At 43.0% G+C, this 24223-nt stretch overlaps 1 pseudogene; it reads left to right on the forward strand.

Moving 5' to 3' along the window:
• Positions 1-422: 422 nt before the first annotated feature.
• LOC147465061 (uncharacterized) lies at positions 423-18567 on the forward strand (annotated as a pseudogene).
• The last annotated feature ends 5656 nt before the right edge of the window (positions 18568-24223 follow it).

The following is a 24223-nucleotide window of genomic DNA, read 5'->3' on the forward strand; positions in this document are numbered from 1 at the left end:
TCATTCAAGGAAAGAGGCTGAGGATCCCAAGGATCATTTAGAAAGAATCTACGAAGAGGCATAGGCCTTGAAGCTGAAAGAGGTGGAAGAAGCGGCTAAGAAAGCTGAAGATGCGGCAAATCAAGAGCAAATCCAAGCATCTCCCCGACCCACCTCACCGCCGCTGGAACAACAGGATCAGCCGATGCCCACTCCACCATCATCACCGCGAGGCTAAGAGACCACTAAAGAGCCCGAGACTGACAAGGCAATAGAGTTTCAGTTCACCCACCAAATGGAAGCTAAATAGCAAACTGACCACGCTAAACAACATAAAGAAAAGGAAGCTGAACCAGAACCAGAACAGACAGCCAAGGAAACTCACAAGCCGACAGATGAAACTAATAAAGAAGAAGATAAAGAAAAGGATCAAACCACTATACATGAGGAAAAAAACCGACGTTGAGAAGGCAGGAAGGCCCACAACTAAAGAAACTATAAGGGTTGAGACTACACAGGTTGTCTCCACTCAGCCAGAAACTGCCGAGGTTTCAAAACCTCAGGATGGCAAAGGAGAAGCAACCACCTCTATAGAAACACCAGCAATAACAACACAGCAAGGAGCAACACAAGAGGCTGCCGGCACATCCGAACTAGCAAGACAAGAGGAGTGGCAGTCCAATAATGAGGTCATTGTACAAATGAACGATTATGCAAGGCAGATGCAAGTCATGATAGAGAAACTCAGCTCAACAGCCTTTAACCGTAGTACTAAAGCCAAAGAATTAGAAATGGTCATCGATGCTCTTCAAGGCAAGATCGACGGCAGAATGGCTACAATTATAGATCTCCAAAGGAAAATACAAGAGCTCAAGACTAAAGCAAAACAACATCAAATAGCACGAGACAGCTAGCAGAAGGAAATGGAGGAGTTGGGTGACCTCCTAACTAATCTATCTGATGCCTGCAAATTGAAAGATGAGCAATTGACAGAAGTGACAAATGAACTTCTCACCACTTCTCTATCCGCTCAAAAGATTCAAGTACAATTAGATGTATCCAACGCATCATTGCAGTATTCGGAACAAATGATTAATGATCAGGCCACTTTCTTGCGGTAATTAAGAGAAAATCCAGCCGTGGCCTCGATCAAGGGAACATATGAGGTGTATAAAGCACTTGAAAGAAAAACATAGATTTAGAGCTGGAGTTGAAGCTAGAGCAGTCACAACGTAGAGACCTGGCGCTCATGCGGGTCCAAAGAGAGGAGGATCTCCTTAAAGAGATTGCAGAATTGAAAAGGGTAAACCAACTCCTCAGAGATGGAAAGCCAGATATACAGGAGGAGGCAGGCACTTTAGAGCCGCCCCAAGTGGAAATTCCCTCGGTCTCATTTGCTGACTTTGAGACGCATTCTACAGTAGAGTCGAGTGGGCGAGAAGATTTTCAAATCCAAGTCACAAAGGAAGACACAGTGCCGATGGCCCAGCTGTCAAAGGCTGAAGAAGATGCACTAAAGGAGAAGATTGCCTTGGAGGTAGATGAGCAGTGGAAGGCAAGTATGGATTGGGAGTTGAGAGTTTTACACTCTATCAACGTCACACAATTCACTCCCAATCAAATCAATGCCCAATGGCACCAACAATCCCTGCCATACCCTCTCATCAAGGTTGAACTCTTGCAGGTAAAGGAAAGATTATACCGAGATATGCAAGAAGATGGCGCAGATCAAGACCACTCGAAGTGGTGGCTAAGATGGTTGAACAAGAATCTAAGATACTTGATTCTGTTCACGAGAGCACCTGCAGCCATACAGAAAGATCCAACATTTTGTCTTGTAGCTCGAGTAAGGACATGGCAAGCACACGAATCACTGAAGAAGAAGAGGCCAACATGGCTAAACTTTCCCAGGCTACCAACTCCCGAGAGAGGTCAAGCAACAGAAGAATACATGGTGAAAACCCTAATGGGCGCCATGACATTCTTCAAAAGTCTGTCAGATCTCTCCTGCGCAATGCTTTACAAAATCTGTAGGATGCTACTTACTTGCATACAAGTCTTCAATGATCCTGAGCAGACAGGAGCCCCATGGCTCTCATTTTTGGAAGGAAACAAAGGCCTCTGCTATGATATAAGTGGGCAGCCCTCAAAGGAAGTTCTTTATGGCTTTTACGCCCGATGCATGTTTTTGCCCTCGCACAATATGCTAGCTTTTGAGAAGGCCTTCTACACTAGCTTTTTCACCGGGCAAACGAAGATATTTGCGCCGGTGATAAGCAACCTCACAACCAGATTTGTCGGCTACTCGGCAGTAGAACTCAAAAACAATGTCACCATCTAGTTTTTGCAGGTGCCAGACAAAGAACACAAAGTCAGATATGAAAAAGAACTGGAAGCACTGAAGGACCACCTCGCCCGCCGTCAACCCGAGATTACTTCAGCCCATAAAGCTGTGTCAAGGGACGACACAGGCGAGGAGGGGGGGAATGTTAGCAGCAAGCTAACGTGGACACCATTTTTCGGAGTTCTCCTTGTAAAAACAATTATTATTTTGATAAATCGAGAATATTGTAACTCCTGTTTTCTTGATAAACCTTGTAATTAATGAGCCGGGGCTACAAACTTACAGATTGTATCAGCCATTCAATTCCCAACTTTGGTAGAACTCCAGATTATCACTTTTGACCACCCAAAAAGCTTGGCTAAGGTATAAAAGCCAAATTTTGTAAGTTTGTTACAAATTTTTGGATAAGAAATACATAGCGTGAGCTAACAGTGTTCACCTCTCTCCTTCTCGTGCTTCCTACTCCCTCTCCGGTTGTCACATTGCAAATGCGTTTGTTGCATTCCAACCGCACGTAAGAGCTCTAGGCATTGACATAAGCCATTCACAGTATTTCGTAGCATTTGGCATCGGTGGCCCGTGGCCTAATTTCATCATAACTAGGCATTTACACTTTTAAAATGAAAACTAAGCATAGGCGGGGTATTGGGGCATCATTGCTAAGCATTTAGATGCATTCTTGGTCAAAAACGACTAGGTCAAAAATCCACTGCTGTCACAATAATCGCGATTTTGGACCTTGACCTAAAGTGGGATTTGAGACCATAGGCATGTGTGCTTAGGTCTTATAAACTTGTCCTAGAAGTTTCGTTACATTTGGATGTCATCTCATGATGTAACGGATGTGATTTGCTTGCCGATGATCGATTGGCTTTTGGTGATTTCAGTCACTTGAGTGTAGCTTGAGTTAGATGTGAGTTGTTAGTTGTTTTTCCAGATATTGACAACCTCTTGTAGCCTCTATGCACTAGTCAAGTCAACTTGGTCCCATGGTTTGACAAATCAATCATGGTTCTCGCTAATACTGCAATAAGATAGAATGGTGAGGTTAGACATGCGTCCCACATAGACTGTCAGATGAGGGATCTGATCCAAAGCAACGAGTACTTGGAGATGTATATTATAGAGTATACAAAACAAAATATGCTAGTCAATGAACAAATCAATCAACTTGACCATATGATACTTCAAAAGACCGCATTGCAAATAGCAAATGAAACAATGATGTCTTCGACAGATAATGATGTAATCATGGACTACCATCAACTTAAGCCACATTGGCCATATTAAAGGAGTTTGCTACTGTGGACCACTCATAACTCGCAACAAAACAATTGAATGTATACAACAAACTGTTAACTACCAAGAATGGCTTGCACGTTGTCACAGCACACCAGGGAGCTGTGTCAGGGGATATGTGTTTAAAACGTGAGTCAAGCAGGCGCCAGGCCTCTGGTTGTGGTAGGTGTAAAAGAGAGAGAACAAGAGACATTTAAAGATCTAGTAATCACCATGACCATCAATTAATTGAATAATGTTTTGAGAACAACTTAATCCTTTGCCAAGGTGGGTTGTTAACAGCACCGTCACTTGAATCATCTGTTAACTAGGAGTTTAAGATCCCGTTTTACACGATTAATCAGGCCGTTAATGGCATCGAGACTTAACAGACTGTTTAATCAATCTCTAGTTGATGATGGAAGTGATGGAAATTCCCTCCTGTTGCTTTATCTGCCTCAACTGCCCTTGGATTCTACAAACTATAATTCTGCTCACTGCCTCAATTTTCCTCACTGCCTCAACTCTCATGTTTCAATTATTATCAATTATTATGCATATTCTTGCTCTTTATGCTTTGCACTGGCTTAATTGCCATTCTCAAGTTTTAACTTCCTCCTACTCTTCAATTGCTATCGGAAGCTTTATCCCTTTCTTGGCCGCTACACTCGCTTGGCCTGCCTTGTGTTTTTCTCTTTTGAGCTCATGCCACCTTCATGCAACAGCTCCGAGATCCTCTCCTTCTCAAGCACGAGAGAGAGAGAGAGAGAGAGAGAGAGAGAGAGAGAGAGAGAGAGAAAGAGAGAGAGAGAGAGAGAGAGAGAGAGAGAGAGAGAGAGATCCTTTTTCTTTACTCCGAGAACGAGAGAGAGCTTAACTTTGCTTTGATCCGAGGACAAGAGAAAGAGATCCTCCCTTTGCTTGCTTTGTTTCACCTCACCTTCTCAAGCACGAGAGAGAGAGCCTTTGCTTTCTTCTTCAACACGAGAGTCCTTCTTTGCTTCTCACGCATGAGAAAGAGAGCCCTTTGCTTGCTTTTTTCAACCTACATGAAAGAGAGAGACCTTCCTTTGCTCCTAACCAGGGACTAGAGAGAGAGCAGGAGATTGCCCTTCGAAGCCCTTGCTTCCTCTTGCCCTCCTTGCATGCCCGTTAACTTCTTCTCCCATCACCCTCACAAACTCCATCTTTCCTCGTCATGCAATACCCCATTTTTGTTTCATGCCCTTTTTTCCCTTAAAATAGCTCCTTTTCCCTCCTAAGCAACGACGGTACTGTCGTTGCTAGTAGGAAAGGGAAAGTGTGCTTGCTAACGTGGCAGCAGGAGGACGGAGCGACGGGGAATTCGACGACAGTGGGGCCAAATCTGTGCACCCTGGCGAGCACTCCAATTCGCATCTCTTGCTTGCTGTGTCCCGAGCATCACTGCAGCCCGTGCGAGCATAATCCTCCCCCCCCCTCCTTGTTGTTCGTTGCGTGCAGCATCGCCATGCTCTTTTTTCCCCTTGGCTTCACACCCCCTAAGGGTTTAATTGGGAGGGCGGTCTTCTCAATGGCGGGTGGCCACTTTTGACTCAATGTGGTTGGCCACTTTAATTTATAATCTTGGGAGGGTGGCCCTTAAAGGGCACCCCATTGGATACACATGCCGGCCAAGGCAATGCCAAGCACGACATCTCTGGGCAGCTCTCAAAGGGCACCTCATTTGGCATGCACCTTGTGCAAGGCAAGGCCTTGCACAACATCTTTGTCCAACATCCCTTGACTAACAATATCAGCGTGAATTTGTCGCCCGCATTACTTCTTTGATCGTGCCATACGCCTTCAATATGCAAGTATAAGTGATTGAATTTGGAGAGTTTTCCTCTCTTTGCTTCTGCTCAAAACAACCAACTTCTCGGCCCTACCTTGTTTTTAACTTTCTCTCACTTTCCCTTTCCCTATTTTACATTGTAGTTCATTATTCTGGTGAGTATGTTTATATGTTGGGACAAGAAAGTCAAGGATGCTTTTGTCAAACTTGGAGAGCTAGTAAGGTACACCACAAGACTCCACTCAACTACACCTTTCTTATGTGCACAATAGTTTCAAACAGGCACTTGATGAATCTTTGTGTGTCTTCTTGCAGATTAATGAGCTCCAAGAAAATTGAAATAGATGCTATCCCTACTGCTCAAACACTTGCAACAAAAACTGTGTGTGCCATTGAGGATGCATTTCCTCGATCGGAGTTTCTTAGTCAAATTCAACTCTTGGTTCACGTAGTGGAGGAGATCGCTATATGTGGAGTAGTGCACGCACGATGGATGTTCTTCTTAGAGAGGTTTTTAAAGACTCTCAAAGATTTTGTGCGGCTATGATCTCAACTAGAGGCATGTATAGCCAAAGAGTGGATTGTGTAAGAGGCATTTGTTTATATATCAGGCTATTTTTAGCACAACTTGATCCTTCAATGCCTCGCATGTGGTTAGACAAGCAAGATGCAAGGATGAATTCACACTTGCCAAGTGGAAAGGGAAAAATAATTAACATAGATATGAATCTATCCCGAGTGGTCAATAAATTTTATATTCTCAATGCAAAGATTATGACCAAGTGGGTGGACTTGTGGACAGTGGCAAAGGCAAGGCGTTTGCAAGAGAGAGAAGCATGGAAACAAGCACATGGAGGAAGGAGGTCACCCCTAGTGCCTAGACACCTTGCATGTTTCCTAGATCTCATTAGTGCGGAGTGGATTCATGAGAGAATGATGGAAGCAAAAGCACATGGAAAAGACATCAGCAACAAAGAATGGGAGTATGGACAAGGTTGCGTACCATAGGTAGAGTACTCATATACCTAAACCATATTGTAATTTTTTTTTTTGTGTTATCTTTAATTTGTATTTCATAAAAGATATTTTCCTATTTTGTAGTGCCTTTCCTTTAACTCTATGTGGTGAAATCGTCGTCCCTTTTGTACACGCCATATTGACGAGCGTAGAACCACCATGGATTGTGCCATCATGGCCAAGTTTGACATATACGATGATGAAGCCAGGTACTGTGGAACTATTGAAAGGATACTAAAGATTAATTTTAGAACCTTTCATACCATCATCTTCTAGTGCAAGTGGTTTGCAAATGTGTCTAGACGACATGAGAATGGCCTCTACATGGTGGACTCACACTATGGGACCACATTATTGGCAAGAAGGACTCTTTGGGTGCAAGGGAGGATTTGAGGCTTTTGAAACGTCTCCCTGACTTTGCTACTCCATGCCGTGTCCCCAATGGAAATATTGTGCTTCCTAAAGTATCATGGATCCTCGCCAAAGAAGAATTAGACAAAGTGAAGGGTACCATTGCTTCTATTCGCACACCAACAGGATACATGAGGTAGCTAAAGGGAGCTTTCACAAAAGCAAAGAAAGGTGGAAGCGTTCAATTGTATGGGTTGAAGTCCCATGATTGGCAGCAGATGCTTCAGGTAATGTCCCTATCCCTATTCTTTCTATAGTTTGTGTGTATGACTTTCTCTCACTTTCCCTTCCCCTATTTTACATCGTAGTTCAATCCTCCGGTGAGTATGTGTATATGTTGCGATAAGAAAGTCAGGATCATGCAATTTTCAAACTTGGAGAGCTAGTAAGGTACACCACAAGACTCCACTGAACTACACCTTTCTTATGTACACAATAATTGCAAACAAGCACTTGATGTATCTTTGTGTGTTTTCTTGCAGATTTGTGAGCTCCAAGGAAATTGAAATAGATGCTATCCTTGCTGCTCAAACACTTGCAACAGAAACTGTGTGTGCCATTGAGGATGCATTTCCTCGATCAAAGTTTCTTAGTCAAATTCAACTCTTGGTTTAGTGGTAGAGGAGATCGCTATATGTGGAGTAGTACACGCACGATGGATGTTCTTCTTAGAGAGGTTTTTAAAGACTCTCAAAGATTTTGTGCGGCTACGATCTCAACCAGAGGCATCTATGGCCGAAGGGTGGATCGTGCAAGAGGCATTTGTCTACATCTAAGAGTTTTTGGCACAATTTGATCCTTCAATGCCTCACATGTGGTGCCTTTCCTTTAACTCTATGTGGTCAAAGAGTCATCACTTTCGTACGTGCCACATTGACGAGCGTAGAACCACCATGGATTGTGCCATCATGGGCAACTTTGACACAGACGGTGATGAAGCCAGGTAATGTGGAACTATTGAAAGGATACTAAAGGTTAATTTTGGAACCTTTCATACCTTCATCTTTGAGTGAAGTGGTTTGCAAATGTGTCTAGACTACATGAGAATGACCTCTACATGGTGGACTCTAGTGTGCATCACACAGGGAGGTATGACAATTTAGTTTTACCGCGCAACTGTGAGCAAGTGAGTGGCATGTATGTTTTTTATTCTTATTTTCTTGTAGCATTGATACTCACTTTGAGATTCTCTTTTATAGATCATCTATATCCCAGCCAATACACCAACCAAAACTTTGGTTTGTAACTCCCGGAACACCTCGAGGGACAACCATTTTTTTCACTTATGAAGTGGAGACCATATTTGACCCTCTTCCACCTCCGACTTTGGATGAGGTGGAGACAGAGGAAAGGCAGATCAATGAATCAAGTCGAGCGACGTCAAGTCTTAGCGAGGATGATTGTCATGATGATGATCAAGATGATGAGATGGAGGATGACGAATTCGAAGATAATGAAGCCAATGCATCCACAAACGACAATTCTGTTCTCTCTTTATTGCTTTAGGATCCATGGACTAAGAATTGGATGATGCCTCATGTAGGGATCTTTTGGAAGATGATTCATAAACATTTTACAATTGTGAAGTTTTTTGGTCGTGTAATTCATTCATCTACCTCTTCCCCCTCTTTCTCTGTCTAATTTTGAGAACATGTTCAATTATGTTAATCAAGTGACAGTGATTAAATTAGTTGTAACCAAGTGTAGTCTTATTATCACCCTCCTCCACCCCCCGCCTCTCTCTCTCTCTCTCTCTCTCGCTCTCTCTTTTCTTTTTAAAGTTAAAAATTTCATACAATATTTTGTAATTTTTATTGAGAGGAGGGAAACACCAAAATTGGAAGAGGGGGGAAGGGGGGATATTTAAGCCAGAATTTGAAAGTTTAGGCGCTAAATTTTTTGTTGGAAATAAACGTGATAATTGTTGAGATGTCGAGCTCTACACCTTGAGCTGGCATCCACTACGGGTCTTGGCCGCTTACGGCATTTACTCACTGGCACGCTAGGTGACCGACACGGAGGATCTCTACCAGTGATTCTACAGCTGGACTACACTTATAGTGCCAGCCTAGTACGTTTCTAGCGAGTTCACACTTAGTGACCGCATGTACATATGTGCTACTTTTCAGCTTTAGCACTTAGTCATTTTGTACTCTCTTTTCTGTGAAGAAGAAGAAGAAGCTTTCCATCTCTGTGTGCTTTGTGCTTTGTGCTTTGTGCTTGTCTTGTGTAGCTCTCTTGCATCCTCATTCTTTACATGGTATCAGAGCCTGGTGCAGGCAAGAGAGGCTAAGAGAGCAAGAGCATCACAATCCCTTCGTTCGCACAAGTTTCTGAACAGGTCTCCAAAGTGCAGTATACAGAGATTTACTGTACAAGTACAGTGGTTGTATGTACGCTTGATTGTGGACACTCGTTGAGTGTAGAAAGCGTTACAAGAACCACGATAGCAGGTTCAGCAGATTTGCAGGTTTTTGCAGATTGCAGCTATTTTGTCTTAGTGCTTCAAGATGTCTGACGGTTTCAGTCAGATTGTTACTGAGAAGCTTGAGAAAAATAACTACCCTGCATGGAAGTTCAGAATAACAAATTTCCTAAAAGGAAAAGGTTATTGGGACTATGTAGAAGGAGACAATGAAAAGGAACCAGAGATTCCCGAGGCAAATGCTACAGCAGAACAAAGGAAATCTTTGAGGTACTGGAAACAAGGCCAGAGCAAAGTGATGTATTGGCTTTCTATGAGCATCACAGATGGCATGATGGGCTATCTACAGGATGCTGAAACCCCCGCCATTGCATGGAGAAACTTAGGCAGAGTGTTCGAGGTGAACACCAAGGCCAGGAAGCTTCAACTAAAGTCGGAGCTAAATCAGGTTAAGAGGAACAACCTCTCCATCAATGATTATGCTTTGAAGATCAAGAGTATCATTGAGGCTCTTGGATCTATTAAAGTCTCAGTGGAAGACGATGACATTGTCCGTGCATGCTTGGATGGTCTAGGAGATGAGTATGTACATTTTAGGTCTTCCATGAATACAAGAGACGACATCCCCGTGTTCCAAGATTTGATTTCTATGCTTATTCTTGAGGAGAAGAACCTTGACACATCTTCTTCTCATGGCAGAAATAATTCTGAACAGGCCTTCTATTCTAACTCCAACAGAGGTAGGGGTAGAGGTCGTGGTCGAGGCCCAAGGGGTTGCAGGGGCCAATTTCTGGAAGGTCAATCAAATCAAAACAATACAAGTGGCAGGGGAAACTAGTCTCAAGGCAGGGGGAGTCAAAGAGGTCGTGGTGCAGGATCAAGCAGGCAGCAACATACTCCAGATAGTAGAGAATGTTGGACTTGTGGTGAAAGAGGTCACATGTCATGTGATTGTCCAAAGGGAAAAGCAAGTAGAAAGAGAGAACAGGGCAACTATGCATCTACTAGCAGAGATGCAGATGACAGAAAAAACGAGCGCATGTTTGTTATGCAACATGTAATGAATACAATGACTGCAGAGAATTCCACCCAAGATGATGTTTGGTATGTGGATTCAGGTGCCTCTAATCACATGACGTCTCGTGGAGAGTGGTTGCAGAGAATTCCACCCAAGATGATGTTTGGTATGTGGATTCAGGTGCCTCTAATCACATGACGTCTCGTGGAGAGTGGTTTAGCGATATGCGCAAACCAGATGTGTCAGGCTATGTGCAAACAGGAGATGACACAGCTCACCCCATTGCTCATGTAGGGGACATACCTCTAAATACGAAGAGTGGGAAATCAAAGTACTTAGCAGATGTACTTCATGTCCCAAACATTACAAAGAATCTTGTTTCTGTTGGACAAATGGTTGAGCAGGGTTTGCAGGTTCGCTTCAATCCAAATGGCTGTTATGTAGAAGATTTCCAGAATGGCTGTAAGTTGATCACAGAGGGCAAATGTGTGGGCAGAATGTTTACGCTGAATGTAGACATGCCTGAGGTAAAAGCTGCATTATTTGCACAGGGCACATGTGTTGTGGCTGATGTTGACATTTGGCACAAACGCATTGGCCATGTCAATGAGCAGAGATTGCGCAGCATGCAATCAAAACAGATTGTAAAAGGTTTGCCCAAATTCAAGGTGGATGGTATGCATAAAGTGTGTGCAGCATGCCAATTTGGAAAACAGTCAAAGGGCTCATTTCCACATGAGCGCAATGTATGTAAAAAGACACTTGAGGTGGTGCACACAGATGTTTGGGGTCCAACCGATACTGCAAGTATACATGGTTGCAGGTATTATGTCTCTTTCATTGATGACCATACAAGGAAAGTATGGGTCTACTTCATGCGTAACAAAAGTGAAGTGTTTGGTCACTTTCAAGACTTCAAAGTCATGATTGAGAAGGAGACAGATATGCAAATCAAGACATTGAGGTCAGATGGAGGGGGAGAGTACTTCTCCAATGATTTTTCAGATTTTCTGCGAATGCATGGTATACACAGGCAGTTTACATGCAGATATACTCCACAGCAGAATGGGGTCGCAGAAAGGAAAAACAGGCACATTGCAGAGGTTGCACGTGCATTGATGAATGAGAAGAACATGCCTCATCATTTCTGGGCTGAAGCTGTAAATACAGCTGTGTACATTATGAACAGGACACCTACAGCTGCGGTGCATGATGTAACACCTGAGGAAAAGTTTACAGGTACAAAGCCTGATTTGGCACACTTGAAAGTGTTTGGCTGCATAGCTTGCGTGCATGTAGCAGATGAGTTGCGTAGGAAATTGGATCCTAAAGCAGAGAAATGTATTCTTGTGGGATATTCCCTTGAACAAAAGGGGTACAGGTGCTACAATCCTACTACACGAGAATTACGAGTGAGCAGAGATGTAGTCTTTGATGAGATGAGCAGCTGGTACAGTAATGCACATGGCACTATTGGGGCTGATGTAAAAGATGATGTGGTTGTACAAAATGTGAGGCCACAGTCACAGGTTTTGAGTGGACCACAAGAGTCCTCTTCTCGTGGCTCTGTTGAGAAACCATGGAATGGTAGACTACGTACGCAGGTTACTCCACCAACAGGTACAGGGAATGTATCACGAAAAGGAAAGGAAAAGGTTGATGAACCTCCCTTTATGGTTGATGCATCATCAGGTTTTTCACATGTAGACATGGATTCAGATGGTTCTGAACAAAGTCTTGATGAGGAATTTGGAATTCCGGCTGTTAGGACACCTGGTGTAAGGAAAGTACAAGAAGATGCTAGAGGGCAAAGGAGTGACCCAGGACCGCGCAGATCTAATAGAGTCAGAAATCCAGTTCAGAAATTGACTTATGATGGGTATCTAGCGCATCACCAAGCCTACATGGCTAAGGTGATACAGGATGTGGATCCCACATGTTTTGAGGATGCAGTTGGAAATGTGCATTGGGATGATGCACTGAATGAAGAGATGGCTGCATTGGAAGCAAATGACACATGGGAGTTGGTGCCATTGCCAAGTGGCAAGAAAGCTATTGGCTGTAAATGGGTGTATAAAACCAAGCATAAGGCTGATGGTAACATTGAGCGTCACAAGGCAAGGCTGGTCGCAAAGGGTTATGCACAGACGTATGGCATAGACTATGAGGAGACCTTTGCTCCAGTGGCAAAGATGACGACAGTGAGAGCTGTCATAGCAGTGGCTACATCTAGAGGATGGATTATGCATCAAATGGATGTAAAGAATGCCTTCTTGAATGGTGAGTTGCAAGAGGAAGTGTATATGGATCAGCCACCTGGTTATGTCGATCCAGGTTACCCAGATTATGTATGCAGACTTCTCAAAGCTTTGTATGGTTTGAAGCAGGGCTCTAGAGCATGGTATGACAGGATTGCCAAGTATCTTGTCAGTATTGGTTTTAGGAGAGCTCATGCTGATCATTCACTCTATGTACGTGAGAGTGATGTGGGGATTGTGGTCATTACCATATATGTAGATGACCTTATTATTGTTGGTGACAATGCTATGGAGATTGACCATGTGAAGGGTCTTCTCAAAAAGGAGTTTGAAATGAAAGATTTAGGCGAGTTGCGCTACTTTCTTGGCATTGAAGTGATCAGGACTCCAGAGGGTGTATGGCTATCACAGAGACAGTAAGCTTTGGACATGTTGTCAAAGTATGGTATGGCTGATTGTAAGCCAATTTCTATTCCCTTGGATGTGAATGCAAAGCTGAGTGCAGAGAAGGGTGATGTTGTTGAGGATGTCAACATGTACAGGAAGATTGTGGGTAGTCTAATCTACTTGACTATCACAAGGCCAAGACTTGAGCTACACAGTAGGCTTGGAGAGTCAGTTCATGCAACTTCCGAGGAAGCCACATTTGGATGGAGTACGACGCACACTTAGGTATGTGCAAGGTACTCTTGACTACGCATTGTTCTATGCAGCAAATGCACCATTAGCATTGTATGGGTATACAGATGCAGATTGGGCAGGTAGCATTGTTGATAGGAGATCTACGAGTGGCTTCATGTTCTCTTTTGGGAGTGCTGCTGTTACTTGGAGCAGCAAAAAGCAGCCTACGGTTGCTTTATCGAGCACAGAGGCCGAGTACAGAGGTGCAGCAGTTGCGGCGTGCGAGGTAGCTTGGCTACGCACATTACTTGAGGACTTGGGAGTGCAGGTGGACCAGCAGATTTTCATCCATTGTGACAACCTCAGCAGCATGCAGTTGGCTAGGAACCCAGTGTTCCATGCCAGGACCAAACACATAGAGGTCCATTATCACTACGTTCGAGAGCGAGTGTTGGCGGGCGACATCGACTTGGTCTACGTCAGCACAGAGGAGCAGATAGCGGATATCTTTACCAAGGCCCTCGGAGCTGAGAAGCTTCAACGTTTCCGGACTATGCTTGGACTCTGCGACATGCAGAGCTCGAGGGGGAGTGTTGAGATGTCGAGCTCTACACCTTGAGCTGGCATCCACTACGGGTCTTGGCCGCTTACGGCATTTACTCACTGGCACGTTAGGTGACCGACACGGAGGATCTCTGCCAGTGATTCTACAGCTGGACTACACTTATAGTGCCAGCCTAGTACGCTTCTAGCGAGTTCACACTTAGTGACCGCATGTACATATGTGCTACTTTTCAGCTTTAGCACTTAGTCATTTTGTACTCTCTTTTCTGTGAAGAAGAAGAAGAAGCTTTCCATCTCTGTGTGCTTTGTGCTTTGTGCTTGTCTTGTGTAGCTCTCTTGCATCCTCATTCTTTACAATAATATAATCGATAAAAAACGCGAAAAAGCTCACAGTAATGTTTTAAATAGAACCCCCCCTTGCCCTCCTCTCTCCTTCTCATCTAGCTGAGTTTGGATCTCCTCTCTATAAAACGCGATAAAACAGCGCAATAAACACTTAGATATTTTCATACTGAATCACATTACACTATATCGATTCATCTAAAGTGGAAGCTTTTGGCTTTTACACATTACGATAATCGATAATCTTAATCACTTATTTAAAACAATACATACAAAACTTATCATCACGTTGCACTGTATCGATTTATCTAAAGTGCAAGCTTAAAGCTTTTACACATACGATAATTGATAATATTGATCAAATCTTCCAATTGATTCTCATTGGAACATGAGCATTAATTGCAAACTTTGACGATTGTCATATCTATCTTAAGTGCGAACATGAAGTTCTGACACTCTACTGTGGATCTTTGAAACCTTATCTCTCTGTAGTTGATGCACGTGTACGATCACACGATATGATAGACGTAGAAATCCAAAGAAAGAAAATTTAATATCAATGTATTTGGACATGATATTCCTATATTTTGATTCCAGTGAGATCATAGTGTGATGGCTTTACACAGGACAAAAAAAATTATGTCTATGTTCACTTTGAGGTGAGAAAGTATCTGCAAGTTAAAATCAAACTTACCTAAATAAAACTAACCTATATTCTATTATATTTTACAGACAGATAACCTCATGTGAGAGTTCACTCAGCACGCAACGGCGATCTCTAAATTATATCACTAATTCACTTCCACATGTCAATAAACTAAGCACGTAGCAAGTGACTCCTAAAAAATAAACACTTTGTATAAATGAGAGTTTGAGCTCTACACAACATACAAAGCTTACATATTTTGATTTTAGAAAAAAAGAATAAATCAAAATTTAAGAAATCATTAAATTCATTTTAATCAAAAAATTTTAAAACTATTTTAAACTTCATTATCTTTGAATTATAAAAAATTTTATTTTCTTGGTCTACTATTGACATGGAATACCTTTTGAAGAATACTAGTGTAAGCAAGGCGCGTTGCCGATATATATGCTTTTTTTTCGATCAAAACATTCTTAGATCAAAAAATATTTTGTTCTAAATTTCTTTTGATCGAGAAAAACTTCAATCAAAAAACTGGGAAAAAAATATGTTGCCCGTTTTTGCTGACATAGCAACGTATAATACGCCTATATATTGTGAGGTCAAATAAAATACTCTCGTATATGACGTATGATACGTTTCCCGTATAACGTATAATGAAACTTAGGTTGTGTTATTGAAGGAGACTCATGAATTTGGGTATGATCCATGTACAGAGAGTAGTGTAGAGACTATGTAGTCACACTTTGGTTTAGGAGTGATACGACTCCTGGTGTAGTAAGACGAAACCCACTATGGCTTTGTCTTTTATGAAGCGAAAAGTATTGTACTACTTATAGTGTCACTAAAGGGGAGATTTGGTTGAGCTGGGAGCTTGGTTTTTAAAACCAAGCTTCAATTCTCTCCACTAAAGCCCAAAGTGACACACTTGCTACTTAGAGTCTTGTGATGCTAGCAAGGGCCAAGAAGTTTGTTTGTGGAGAAGATGGTGGATGTGATAGTTGGTTGTGGGCAATGGTGACATAATTTCTCAAAAATTTAAAAGAGCAAAGACGAGAAGGGGGAAATAAAGGAAAGAGATGACACTGAACTTGGCTATGGCTTTCTTCAATTAACGACAGAAAGGTTACTATAACTCCAAGAATTTCATGCTCTCACATCGCTTAGTCATCTCCAATACGATGAGCAACAAGGGGTTTAGAAGATCGTTGATGCCGCCTTGGAATGGTTTTCTTCTTGAGAATGCAAACAAAAGAGTCTTCGCTAGCTTGAAAAAGACCTCTAGCCCTCCTTTGCACCGTCGTCGGAGGGCTTCCTTCTCAAGCCCTACACCCAAAAAGAACTCCGCCTCTAATGCTCAGGGATTGCCTCCTCTTCCTCTTCTTCCTCCAAAACTGCTCCTCTCTCATACAAAAGGTCGACCTCTTCCTTGGCGTGTGGGAGTCCTCCACCACTTTTATCTTTTTCCTCTATTTTTTGGACCGCTCGTTTTTGCATGTGATGCACCCTCATGGGCCTGCCTTGAGAGGCCCCACACTGCCCATGAAAACTCCCTCCTGCAAGCAGGGCACCGATCGCGCCGTCGGTGCTCTCGCTTCTTGCCTTCAAAAGATTAGCGCAGGACGAGACCGCATAATGGATTGCCATTTCATCACCTTCCTCCCGTCAGCGACGATGCCAAATACACCATTGCGCGCCACTGTACTAGCGACCAAGCCCAACGTGCAAGAGACCACGCCCACACTTTGATGCCGCTTTGCGTAGCCCATATACTATCCGCCTTCGGCTTGTGTCCTCGCATGTGGGACCATGTGCTCGCCATGTGGAGGCCCCAGGTAATTGCCTTCCCAAGCCTCCAAAAACCTTCACAAAAACCTTTTTAAAAAACCATTTTCTCTAAGTCTTGCTTTAACCCCTTGCCATAGTGTGCTCGGTGATCCGACTGCCAGACCGTAAATTCCAACCAAAAGTTGCTTGCCGGCCTCCGACTTCAAATATTATTCCACACCTCGGCATTACCGTGTCCTCAATCGACGCCATCTAAAAACTGGAGAAAATCATTTGCTACCACCTGATCGGCGACTGCCACCATTTTCAAATTTTAATATCCGATAGACTTGATGTCCGATTCGCAAGATGTAACTTTCCGTGGCCTTTCCTTGTTGCACACAACACGTGCAATTCTTGATGGAGCTCCTAAATCATCACATGGCACATCTCTCGAGGCGGCCAAAAAATTGAGCCTCCGATTCAACCTGGCCCCCGGCAAAAATTCATCTAGAAATAACCTAGCATCCGTAGGTCTGATGGACGATCTGAAAGGACCGACACACTCCATAAATTGAGCACTACACATCCATAGTCCCAAACTGGCTTCGACCACTTGGCATCACTTGGCTTGTCCGTATGAGATTTGCAACCACCAAAGCCCTGTATCTTGCCATTTGAGGAGCCGTCTGGACCTATTCCTTTAGTACTTCAAGATCTACATGTCTGGGCCAAGAAACGGCACTTTGACCCCCCTTCATTTGCCACCCTGTCAAGCCCTATTTGGAGCCTTTTTGGCCTAGAAAACCTCAAAAAGCATTCATCTCCGCTGTCACTTGCCTGCTCAGGCTCTTCCCATCTGCTCTAGCTCTCTGCTATGTATCTATAACATACACATCACTGCCTGTGCCCTCTATCAGGATCGACACACTTTGGCTGCACCAACGTTTTGAGAAGACAGTTGTAGATAAGTAGTCAAATAAGGGGTATGATTAAATAGAGAACGGGGTGCTATATGGGTATTAAAGTGTTCTCTTAACCTCATTGTTTATCCCGAGTGAAAAATTTTCCCGCTGAAAAAGACCATTTTCATTTTGATCTCGCAGCTACAGGTGTGATTACTCTGCTAATCTAAGATTAACCCCACTTTTTTTTTACTATCGTTGGAATGTTCCAGCCAAGAGAAGATTGTTGTGTGTTTTTTGCTTTTTAGGGGTGCCTTAGAGCACATGATTTTCAAGAGGCTATATATTAAACGTGAAAAAAATGGGTTTTATCAACGAGAAGACATTTGTAGCAACAAGAGTTTGGGGACGATAGGGAGATGGGGCTTTTGGCCATGTACCATTGTGAAGTGGTATTGCAATGGATAAAGGCTCTCACTTGCTTTTTCAATAGGTTTTCAAGGGTTAATAGAGCGTGAGTGAGCCGCGGGTGTGTGAAAGATTGCCGCGTGCTTTTGGCTGCGTGCTTTGGCAGAGGCTATATATTAAACGTGAAGAAATGGGTTTTACATTTGTAACGCGAAGACAACCCGTCAAGCAAACTGAAAACGTTGCCGTGTCTTTGGAGATTATGATGACACAGCATGTTAATCAACGGCACCGGTCTATAAGCTCTGCGCCAGCAGCCCCTAGTGCTCAGGATCATGGCGCAGTAGAGAAAACGGCCAATATTCTGGATATGGAAAAACTAGAGAGCACTGTGTTGATCCTAAAGAAGTCCATGCTGCATGCCAAGGCGCACCCTCAAGCTGTTTTGGAGGCCCTCCAAGACATTGCTGTTGCGGTTGCCTATCAACTTTGCCCTCCGCCGCAGTGCCACTGGAAATACCAGGAGCTTCTCACCCTCTTACAGTCCACGGATATCGGCAAGGTCGTCAATGGCCTGCGCAGGTACCCTAACTCGCGCCGCGTGGTCGCCCTAGCCGAGCAGGTCTTCCACACCTAGAAACATGCCATGATCGCCATGAAGGAGGGGAAGGCCGGCCTTCCGCTTCCGCCTGCCGCAAACACTTATACGTGCAAGGAATATTCTGCATCACCAACATGCCCTCCTTCGCCCTATGTGTATGTCATTGTTGACGATCCTGCAGCTGACGAAGTCCTCATTGCACCACGTCCATCAGGATCAGCAGGATGTCGACGCAGCATTAAATCGGCGGTGCCGACATCAGCCCGGATGGCGGCCAATTGCAGCCAGCCCTTACATGACTCTGGTACTGGTGTTGCGTTGACTCTGGTACAAGTAATTATTGAATTATTGCTCGGACATGTACTTGTTGTAAACCAAAGAGAGAGCTAGAATAATCTCTCTACATGTGATATTGGTGAGTGTCATCATATGCCACAGATACATCCTATGGACAAAGGTTGTTTACAGATACCTATAAGATCTTAGCATGCTAGCACCCTACCATCCCCAAGCCACACGTATAATTTAAGTTTATGTCGTCACTTGCATCTTCCTCTTGCACTCATAGGGGTCCAAATGGTCACACGTGCATCCTAGTTGGCCAGAAAAAGGTTTAGAACTCTACCGCACTAAGCATGAAATAAAATATACTTTGAGTGACTTCGGAAAAGTATATGTCAATGTGTAAGTGTATGTGTGTGGCCTAATACACACAAGCAATGGCCTGCACCTAAGCAACACCGTACTAGGAAAGATTTCTTGATGCATTATCAAATAAAAGGGAAGGAGCTTTTGATCGACTACCGACTATAGGATTTAGTGTGGATGTGACAAAGTCGCATCCACACAAGAGATGGACTCATGAGCTAAAAGGAAATAAATCAGATTAAGTAGTATTACTCACTCAAAAGAGTACATGGTCAATACCTCCTACATAGATGTGAGTATGAATCTACCGACTATAGGATTTAGTGTGGATGACAAATCGCATCCACACAAAGATGGACTCATGAGCTAAAAGAAATAAATCAGATTAAGTAGTATTACTCACTCAAAAGAGTACATGGTCAATACCTCCTACATAGATTTGAGTATGAATGGCCCGATGAAATGCTATTTTTGTGACATAATGTACAAGATATCATCCAAAGATCAAGACCTCATTTCTTGTGATTTTAAAAGCATGAGCTAAGCCTCATCTGAGTTTGTAACTAAACTGTAACTTGCTATGTACAAGATATCATCCTATGATTGAGACCTCATTGCTTCTAATTTTAAAAGAACGAGGCTTAAAAGAACGAGCTAAGACTCGTTCGAGTTTGTAACTAAACTGAAACTTGAAATTGATGAATCTGAAAATTGTTATCTAATTTATCAGTTTGTTGATGAGAAAGATATTCAAAACGCACAAAAATTAACATCAACACACTGTAGAGGGACGAATTTCTTGAGATTGACCCCCCTCGAAAGGAATTTCCATTATGAATTACAATGTATGCCAAAAACCATGAATCTTTTGAGCTCTTGGGTAACTATCATGCTCTAAGAAGACTTAGAACTTCAAAAACGGAAAATTATTATCTCTTTTTTGCCCAATCTTCTAGCCTCCATCTCAGAAGAGCTCTTGGGCAAGACTGGCTATAGGCATGCAAGTTAATGGCCTCCAAAGATAGGGAAATAGGCCAACTATAGGCATGCAAGTTAAGGGAGGTTATAGGTATGCAATTAGTTAAGGGGCTTTTAAAGATAGGGCAAAAGACTAGCTATAAGAGAAGGTGGTTGGGTGTGTATGAGCATGCATCGTCCCTTATCCTCTCAGTGGTATCAAAGCTAGTGGAGAGGTATAAGTTGTGCATGACATGATGTCATGTTAAAGCTATAGTATCTCAAGTGAATAGCTCAATGTGATTGACCCAATATTTATTTTGGCTTTGCATATTTATTTTACGTATTGGCAAAGTCTTGGGTAGGTCAATTTACTGAGGGGGTTACTTAAAGGCCCCAAGCTAGTATAAACACCACCAAGAAATTAAGTTATGTGCATCAATTACTAGAGATTATCGAGATGCTCTACACTTTTGCTTCATCTACTTTGACATGGTATCAGAACTTTATGGTGATTAATCATGTGAGGAACTGCACATGCTAAGAAGAGGAGATCTGGGAAAGATGTTGAGGCATTTAATACCTGCAGGCAAGAAGCATGGCATTCAAAAATGCTCATAGCAGAGTCTTAATGGACAGTGGGGAGGAGGAAAGTTAAGTGCATCAAGTACTAGAGATTACCGAGATGATTTTTTTGGGAGAGTTAGTTGAGTTTTGAAGAGAAGCAAATGCATTTTAAAATTGTTATTATGTTTATTATGGGAGGATACAAAGATATGTGCATCAAATAATAGAGATTGATATTGGAAATCACCATGTTGTTGATTGAAAAAAAATTGTAACTATCTTAACAATGAACCAATCTAATTGATGTGAATTTTGCAAATGAGTTATGGTCACAATAATTGACAAAACAAAGAAAGAGGATGTTGTGTTAGCAGAGAAAACAATGGCTTTCAATGAGACATGTACGACAATGGCAAGCGGAACTTAAATAAGCCATGTCTACACTACGCATGCATCTCCGTTGGTTCCTCATACATCTAAAACAACGGCGTCTAATGTGCCATATGTGACTGCAATGCCAACAATGCAAGTATCGGCAAGAACGAGACCGTCGTCTCTCAAATGTCACCATAGTGGACTCTACACTATTACACACATCAGCAACCATAAGTGAATGGATAAGAACCAACGTATGGCGAGAAATCTCAAAAACATTTGGCAGAATCTCCCCTACAGAGGGCCAATCTCAACCATATGCAATGCCAAACTGGCAACAAAAGTGGCCAGGAGGTGACTCGACCACTACAAAATCAAATTGAGAAAAACCTCAAGTACAACCTCAACCATATGCAATGCCAAACTGGCAACAAAAGTGGCTGGGAGGTGACTCGACCACTACACAATCATCAAATTCATGATCAAACGCATCAAAACTGACGCTCACATATGCCTAAAACCAACTCCACAATTTGCAAACTCTACAAGCATAAATTGGGACAAACTGAAATCGGGCATAAAGCGCATAACTATATATGCAAGTAGAGAGCAAACAAGCTCAAAACGCATCCCATAAGGTTACTTGCAAAAATCTGCAAAAACCTGTGAAACCTGTGAGGACAAGCAAAGTCTGTAGCCACACAAGCATACTTAATCCACACTCTTGGGGAAGGTGGGTACACGAACACCAAACTGGGTCCAAACTGACAAAACTTGTCAAAAGTAAGAGTGAACACTCGATCAAAGTGGGAATGTATCAACCACTAAACCATAAAAGAGCAAACTGCGAATATGCATAAACAATGGCAAGAGATCCGGCAAGGTTCTCCCTAGAAACTAAGCAAAAACTCAAAAAATCTCACCAAATCGAATAGAGAACAGACAGCCAGTGTCTCAATAAACAGATGCAGAAATGGTCTACATGCAATGCCAAAAGCTTGGCAAATTGGCTCACTCCTAACCGACTAGCTCTATGGATGTATACTTGTCCAAAAACAATGCAAACCTATAAACCTACTACTTGCAAGTTATATGAAGCTCAAAATCTATCCACATAATGTAAACATAGCTTGAAATTGCACCAAACTGTGCAAAAATTGCTCTCTAGTGCTACACACAAGCTACACTACAACCTGCGAGCAAAACTACTGGAAATCTAACAACTACTACCTCATCCATCGGTTAATACATCAATCAAAAAACCTATCAACACCTGTGTGCACTCAAGGAAAACCTCACTCCGAAATGGGCTGCAAATCGATGTTGAAACCGATACGCCGAGCCGTCAATGCTCAAAGCCGATGTTCAACCATTGACGCCAAGGAAACGCCAAAATCGGTGTCAAAACCAATGCCGAGGATGCCTATCATTGTCAGAAGGGAGTCTCCGATGCTGAGGAGAGCATCAAAAAATGGGTCGATACCAGGTAATATTCGGGCTTACTCATTGAAGCTCACTCTCACTCTTATTGCTCTCGTGCGAATGATGAGCTTCCAAAGCTTTGCAATCACCAAAAGTCGACACCTTCTCTAGCTTTCTCTTTCACTATTTGATGATCTCTCTCTATCTTGATCTCTCACACTCTCTCCCTTTCGCTCTCAAGCTGCACTCATTCTTTGAGCACTGCTTCAAAGAAGCTCTCTCCTGGGGTGGGAGAGTTCCGGCTGTGAGAATGCAGGGAGTCGCAAAGGGGGAAGGGGGGGGGGGGGGGGTCCCGGGGAACGGACCCTTGCACATAAGCAAATTGTGTTCATTCAAACTCAATTTTTAAGAGAAAAATTGAATTCAAGTTCCTTGCACTGTCGAAATGTAGTGCTCTAACAAAATCTAACGGGTTCTGACGACCGGTGCTCTAATGCTACCCAATTTTGCCCACTGCATGCTTACCTTCAACTGAGCTCAATTGAGTGCAGCACTGTCCGAAATGGCAACTCTTGCTTTCCTTGCTATAAAGTGTGTGTGAGTACATACCACCACGAGATGGTCTCCGAGCTCGATTGTTTGCAGCTCCAAACAGCTGCTCCTCTCCTTGCTTGCCATTGCTTAGCTTGGCTTCTCTCCCTCTTTTCTGAGTTCGCGGCTGCAGCTCGTTGACTATGCACTCAAAATTGCCCCCAAATTTCCATGCTCTACCAAGCCTCGCTTTGCTCTGCTAAGCTTTCAACTGCCCACTCAATTGCTTGACTATGCACTACAGCTTTGTCTTGCCTTTGATTGCTTGCACCTCAAAGCCTTTGCACACACACGCTTCGACTGTTTTTCCAAGCTCTCAAGGTCGAGGGTGATCTTCCCTTCCGGGGCGTCCACTAGGAAATATGTAAGATAGCATGTGAAGACAAAATAAGGGATTTATAATTAGGTACATTTAAAGAAAAATGAACTTACATAAAGGGTTTTTTAATTAAAAAAGTAAAAATTTTCATACATAAGGGCTAATTTTTTTTACAAAAATGCATACATGGATACATATAATACTTGAAAATATAAAGGCAAGAGATTATTTAAATACCTCTTGTTTGCAGGTGCTATATGACAGTTTTACAATATAGTGGACTCCCTGGGGCTTCCCCCAATTAACACCATAAAATCCCGACTCTGCCCTCTTCACCGCTTGATTTAGAAATTTTCACATCCCTTTGCTTGCCTTCCAATCTCTGGAATTCAGTTTGTGTGTGTGTGTGTGTGTGTGTGTGTGTGTGCGTGCGTGCACACGCACGCATGCTACCACCATACACAGGGACTGTCGGGTAATGTCCACCATGTTCCCTTGCAATGCATCTCTATGCTCCTTGTCGGGAGCTTGCTACCCAAGTCTTTGCTTGCCTTGGTGAGCTTCCCAAAGATCTTCTAAGCTCACTCAATTTGCCCTCCAACCTGTAGATCTAAGTTTTTTGTTGCAGCCCTATTTCTTGCTTGATTCCTCAAGAATCTCCAAGATCTCTCACACGCATGACAGGGGTTGCGTGCGTCGGGTTTTGACACTGATTTGCCACTATTCGACTAGCTCTGATACCAATTGTGAGTGTGTGTGTGTGTGTGTGTGTGTGTGTGTGTGTGTGTGTGTGTGTGTGTGTGTGTGTGTGTGTGTGTGTGCGTGGATGCATGCCTGTGTGCGTGGTGTGGTTTGTGCGAGGAAGGGGAAGAGCACGAGCCAGTATGGGTGGAGCAGCCTCAGGAAGAAGCTGACTCAATGTATGAATGAGTTGCTCCTTGTTCTTA

This window comes from Adiantum capillus-veneris, chromosome 1 (genome assembly GCF_014529385.1).
Source record: "Adiantum capillus-veneris isolate H3 chromosome 1, ASM1452938v2, whole genome shotgun sequence".
Taxonomy (NCBI): Eukaryota; Viridiplantae; Streptophyta; class Polypodiopsida; order Polypodiales; family Pteridaceae; genus Adiantum; species Adiantum capillus-veneris.